The sequence below is a fragment of the Limulus polyphemus genome, unplaced genomic scaffold (genome assembly GCF_000517525.1).
Source record: "Limulus polyphemus unplaced genomic scaffold, Limulus_polyphemus-2.1.2 Scaffold338, whole genome shotgun sequence".
In the NCBI taxonomy this organism is placed as follows: Eukaryota; Metazoa; Arthropoda; class Merostomata; order Xiphosura; family Limulidae; genus Limulus; species Limulus polyphemus.
In genome coordinates, this window is record NW_013665948.1 from 325181 (window position 1) to 332434 (window position 7254).

Sequence of the window (7254 nt, forward strand, 5' to 3'; positions counted from 1 at the left end):
CTATATAAACTGAACAAAAAATACCTTGCACATTGGAGATGGAAGTTTCTGGGTGTGCTTGACGGACTTTATTAAGACAGGCGTTTTGCTACTGACCACGGAGCGATAAACAATTTCTAACATGATACAGGGTTTCACGGTTTCTCATATAATGAGAAATTTAAATTTTAACTTCACAAAGTGTATGGTACAGCAAAAGTGTACCCTATAATAATGTTGTCCAGTACGTTCGCCAATCAATACATGTGGCGAATCGGCCACAGACATTTGACGAACTGATACACTCCATCTAATATATTTTGACTTCTATTTTCGTATTAATATTCGAAATTTAAGTGTGTTTGTATGCATGTGTGTAAAAAATATTTTCCAGGATTTTGAAGGTTACTAATTTACTTAAATATTTTTTTTCCACATTTCATGGAAATTATTAATTTTTTAAATCAGAAAACGGCAACGCGAACCCAAGAGAGGTGCTAACCCGACTGAGGATGAAAAAGCCTCCATTTGAGCTTAAACAGCAGGAAAAAAGCAGTGAGATTGTAAGAAAGTCGGGCGTAAATGTTCACGTCTTAATTGCTGACTATTTAAAATCTCAAACTTATTTTCAAAAGATTATGGTCCCCTAGTGGCACAGCGGCATGTCTGCGGACTTACGACCCTAGAATCCGGCAGAGCACAGATAGCCCATTGTGAAGCTTTATACTTAATTACCAACAAACTAACAAAAGATTATGCAACTGTAACATGTGGCAAATATGGTGATCTGATCGCCAAAAGTTTGGCGAGCATCGAAACCCTATTGGACACAGCTGCTCTATAGTTACTATATATAAAAAAAACGTGTGGACATCAGGTATGATCAGGATGCGAAGAAAATTAAGTCACACGTACAAGTCCACAGCAGTGATTCTGTGAACTAAGGGGAAATAAGAAATACTGTCCCCTTCTCAAACACACCTGTGAAGTCGCATAACTGTTCAATTAAGCACTTCTATGTTTTTGGTCTTAAAAGCCGACTTCTAGTGTAGTGGGGGGTCTATGAAAAGTTTGTCAAGATGTGTGGTCTAAGACTGACCTCGCCGTTCTTCACAGAAGCTTGTTACAGTGGGAATTGTGGTGTCGGGCTATACAACATAATCATGACCATGAAAATGAGCACGATCAACAACGAAGGAAGTCGTCCCAAGGGCAGCACGCGCAAGACCTCAAATGTCGTTTTATGAAGTATGATTAACTCTTTATGCTAATGCTTTCTTTTTTCACAAGTTGTATTTCTTCATCATATACCGCTGATATATCATTAACTGAAGTTCATGTTTAAAACTTACCTTGCAATTATAGCAGACTACACGGGCATAGAGGGGGGTAAATTAAAAATAATTTTTGGTACATGTGCTTAAGAAGATGTATACTTTAACTGAGTATAAACTCGGATAAATATCAAATCTTTACAAATTACGTGCACTGTTTATTTGAATTCAAAATTTGTGCTAAGTGTAAATTATGAGAACCAAGTTAATAAGAAATAAATTTGTGTTCCCTAAAACACACCTTCAAAAGTCTGTTTATTTCTAGCTGAGCACAAAACTACACAATGGGCTATCTGTGCAGTGCCCACCACGGGTATCGAAACGTGATTTCTAGTTTTATAAGTCCACAAACTTGCCGCTGTGCTACTGGGGGGGGGGGGGCTTTGAAATTGACTTTTCTATTATATTTTTCAAGAATAATAAATTCTAGCTCTACTTATAAATATTATCTTTCGTATTTAAGAATATTGATCTAAAAAAAAAGAGTGATTAAAAAGAGTTCGTACACAAAGTACTTCGCTAAACTTTTATGAAGTAAAATAAAATAATTCCAATAAAAATATACATTTTTTTTAAAATTAAATGTTCCGTTAAACAGTTATCGGAATTACGTCTTTCTTTTTTACATAAAGGAAATGACCCATCACAAGCTCATCCTAGTAAGCCGGAATGGTTTATGACCCATCACAAGCTCATCTTAGTAAGCCGGAATGGTTTATGACCCATCACAAGCTCATCCTAGTAAGCCGGAATGGTTTATGACCCATCACAAGCTCATCTTAGTAAGCCGGAATGGTTTATGACCCATCGCAAGCTCATCCTAGTAAGCCGGAATGGTTTAATTGTGTTAAAATAGACTCACTAACAAAAATGTATAAAAAAGCTATTAAAACGTGAATTTTCTATCGCAACTATTACATTGGCCCATAAACACGACTCTACCTTGAAAAAAACCGAAATAAACAGCATCTAAATAGCAGAGATAGAAAATTAAACGTGGAGATAGCAGTAACTAAAGTGTGTAGTAAATGTGCAGATCTAGCGACTAACATTTTGTTTGACTGATTGCGTGCTTCAAGTGAAATTGAAGTCTGATTGCATGTCCCAAGTTTATACCAGAGAACACAGTACGAGCAAAGACAGGGGGAGCTACGTACCTTACGCGTTTATATCTAGGAAGTTGAAGAATTTAGTTTTATGTTGCTCCTGGAAACCATATGTATGATCTTATCAAATCGACGAATGAGCCAACAACAACACAAGAAATAATAATATTGGGTACTAGGTGCGGTCTAGTGGTTAGTGTTCCCGGATTAAGAATCCTAAGGTTAACTGTCCGCGTCCCGTTGCTGCACATTAAGTATGCTTGCATCTTTTGATATAATTTTAAACATCGCTAAGGGACATTTCTGTTGAAATCCTTTTTTTTTTAGTTAAGTGCTAAGCTGCACAACGAACTATCTGTGCTATGCCCACCATAGGTATCAAAACCAAAGATAGTGACCCACAATGACACTAGAGAAAGAGAGAGATAGTGACCCACAATGACACTACGGAGAAAAAGATAGTGCTCCAAAATGACACTAGAGAACGAGAGTGATGGTGACCCACAATGACACTAGAGAAAAAGAGAGACAGTGAGCCACAATAACACTACAGAATGACACTACAGAGAAAGAGAGATAGTGACCCACAATAACACTACAGAATGACACTACAGAGAGAGAGAGATAGTGACCCATAATGACACCACAGAGAGAGAGATAGTGACCCACAATGACATCATAGAGAGAGAAATAATGACCCACAATGACACTAAAGAGAAAGAGATCGTGACTCACAATGACACTAGAGAAAGAGAGATATAGTGCCCCACAATGACACTACAGAGAGAGATATAGTGGCCCACAATGACACTATAGTGAGAGAGAGATGGTAAGAAGAGATTCATTGACTTGTGGACAATGAAAGTCAATGGTATAAGTCATTTATATTTGACATTTATCGAAATACCATGAAGTACAATAAAAAAGCTAAAGAGTGCTCTAGAAGAAGAAAGAAAATACATCATGCTATTATAATTATTCCTACGTCTATATGTAAAAGATTATCTGTGCTATGCCCACCATGGGTACCAAAACCCAATTTTTAGCTTATAAGCCTTCCGATTTTCCGTTGAGCTACTGGGAGGGGGACTTTTTAATAGCTACATTTTATTGTGGTTATTATAGAAACTACGTTGACGATATTACATCCCTCATTTGATTCTCACAGAGATGAAATTCAAACATTTTCAATTACATCTTACGTCCACAAACCCACACAACATCATGCTGAAAAAAAGCAAAAAAACTATTAGTTATCAAAGTTATACATAGCTGAATCAAAAACTTGCGGAAATCAGAAAGGCACAATCACGGAAGAGAAATGCGTAGAAGATGTTATTATAAAAAAACTGTTAAACCCAATAGTTGTATACATAAAGTATTACGACCCAAGTTTTGTAAGACAGCATATTTTACAGCTATACAATTACGGCAGTTTCCGTAGAAAAAAAAAAAAAGTAATATTCCAAACTGCCGTTAAAACTAGTTAAATCCCTGCGCAATCTCGAAACGAGATTAAACACAGTAATGTAAGCGTTTCTAAAAACTCCTGCACTAGTGGAGATGCAAAGTGTCGAACGACGATTGAAAGAAAGCTGTAATTATCAGATTACTGGACTTAACGAATCGTCTCTTCTTAAATACTCTGTTCAACCTGTCAACAACATACAATGAAGCAATTATAAATTTCACACCAACGACAATTACTCGAAAACAAGAAAACTCAGGGACGCACTAACTATTAAAACTAAGGAACTCGGAGAATAGTAACCTTCAATATCTAGTTTCTTCTTCTGCGCAAAATTTTTGAATCCTTTTCCTAATTTCTTCCACTTATCAGCGCGCCCTCTACTACGACATTGGGGAAGCTTCAGATTGATTACGTCATTTTAACCACTTTCGTCGCTGTTCTTCCTATTGTTTGTCTGCTCCCTCAAACCAACAGTTAATCCCTACTGTTATCAACGCCCGTTTTGCTCTAACAGACAGGAAGTTTTATTCCTAATGACGTCATCAGAATCTATACTTAAATCGCGAATTAAATCCCTATTTATTTTTAAAGTTCTTTTTCCATCAGAATTTTTGAAATAATGAACAATGTTACCACTTTATTCAAAATACAATTAATAGTCTAGAAAAAATTCCACTTTTTGATTTCACAAGTTTCACAAAAAAGCCGGAAACGTTTTGAAACGTGGACAAGGGAACAAAATGAACGAGTTAATGAACTTGGGTCATTTCGAGAAGAAACTTCGTTATCACTGGAATCACAGAAAAAACACAACAACAAAAAACACCGATAAATCAAAGAGCGTAAAATCTTAACTAATAATAATGAATTAAACTTGAATCCAAATGCCCCCAATGGCACAGCGGTATGTCTGCGGACTTACAACGCTAGAATCCGGGTTTCGATACCCGTGGTGGGCAGAGCACAGATAGTCCATTGTATAGCTTTGTGCTTAATTACAAAACAAACAAACAAACCTTGAATCAAAATATACAATAATGACAGAAAATGTGTCCCAGGGCAACATTGACGATTAAAAGTTTTTTTTTTCATGTTTTCAATAGCTAAAACGTTAAAAAATATATATAAAAATAAAATCTATTATTCCATTCTATGGAATAAATCTAGGAGCTACCGGTCTCTTTATATACGCCCAATCTAAACTCGAATACAGTAATTCCAAGCGTTAATATTAAGTTATTGATTATAATTGTTTCATGTGTATCCTGTTTAATTAATCAAGGACGCAGGAAATAGAAATGCTGAGGGTGCGATGGCACCGCCTGGTTTGACGTACAGGGGTGCTGCGCATGCGTGGTTCCTATCATATACGAGGGCTTCAATTTTGTTCAATGGTATTTAGTATCCCAATTTCCAAAATTCACTGTTTGATTTAGTCAGTTTTGAACTTGTAAACGTTCATATGGTACAAGTTTAATTTTCCTTATTTCGAATTTGCTGGAATAAGCGTCGAGTCTGCTAATACGTGCCCCCGGTGGCTCTGCAGTATGTCTGAAGGCTTATAACGAGAAAAATCGGGTTTCGATACCCGCGATGGACAGAGTACAGCTTAATTCCACAAGAATCGCTAAAACGTATATAGAAAAATACAGAAAAAAATGAGAGGTTTCGGTTTTTCTAACAAGAGAAATAATGAACGAAAACACGATGTATGATATATGCAACATTGTTGTTTGTTGTTGTTTATCATTAAGCACAAAGCTACACAATTGGCTATCTGTGCTCTGCCCACCACGGGTATCAAAACCCGGTTTCTAGCGGTATAAGTCCGCAGACATACCGCTGTGCACTGGGGGGCATATGCAACATACCTATGAACGTAGAAACAACATAAATGTTCTTAATTCTTAGTTGCAATGCGAGATAATGACCTCCATGTGTGAGGTATACAGACCTGCGCACTGTTTATCTTTACTTCACACTATTATTGAAAATAAATTACTCCTATCAACGTTAAACAAACTGATGTCGTAAAGAACAAGTCCGCCGCTAGAAGACTGACACAATATGGAACGTAGGAAACAACAATAATTAATTAAAAATAATCTGTGTGTAATCGTCTCTTCACTAACAAAATATTAAAGTTCGTTAACGAACTGAAAAGTAACAAAATTCCATGCTTAAGTTTTAGTAACGTTTTAGTTAACGAACTGAAAAGTAACAAAATTCCATGCTTAAGTTTTAGTAGGTGAGTTTAAAAGTGACGCAGCTGTATATCTGAGTTTTGAAATAAATTGAAAATTAACAAAATTATATATTTGAGTTGTGTTGAATTTCTTCAAAAGTAATAAATATATATAATTAAATCACATATATGTGTTTTGTAGTATGTACGAAAAGACATCAAAGTTATTTGTTGCGTTTTGTGGTGAATTGAAAAATACCAAAGTTATTTGTTGCGTTTTGTGGTGAATTGAAAATTACCAAAGTCAGAATCGTTTGAACCAGGGGTGCTGTAGCACTCTACTTTCACATATTTGACTTATATAGCAACTGTAAATTATATTACCATAGTCATTTTCAGGGGGGGATGCATCCCCCAAGACGTCTCTAGATTGAGCTGCCTTTGGCAGTACGGGAACTGCTAAAATCAGTACCTTATACTTTCAGTCTTCATTGTAAAATCTGCATGTCTAGTAAAGCACCTTTACTTTGAAACTCCTTCCCACACAACTGCAAGCTGTATATTGTGTTATGTGATTAATTGAACTGCAACAAAATATTAAGTTCGAGTTTTGAGATGAAATTAAGAGTATCAAATTGTGTATGTGAATTTGTTTGATAAATGTAAAAGCAAAACAACAACAACGTATATTTGGGTTCTGAAATGAAAAGTAACAAACTTGTATAGTTGTTAGATGAATTCGAAGAGACAAAATATGTGCTATATGTTTATTATTATTATTGAAGTTAAATGTTTATCTTGTGCTCCTATCTTGTACTCCTATCTCGTGTTCCTATCTTGTGTGCCTATCTTGTACTCCTATCTTATGTTCATATCTTGTGCTTCTACCTTGTGCTCCTATCCCGTGTTCCTATCTTGTACTCCATTCTTGTGCTCCTATCTTGTGCTCCTATCTTGTACTCCTATCTTGTACTCTTATCTTGTACTCCTATCTTGTACTCTTATCTTGTACTCCTATCTTGTACTCCTATCTTGTGTTCATATCTTGTGCTTCTACCTTGTGCTCCTATCCTGTGTTCCTATCTTGTACTCCTATCTTGTGCTCCTATCTTGTACTCTTATCTTGTACTCTTATCTTGTACTCCTATCTTGTACTCCTATCTTGTGTTCATATCTTGT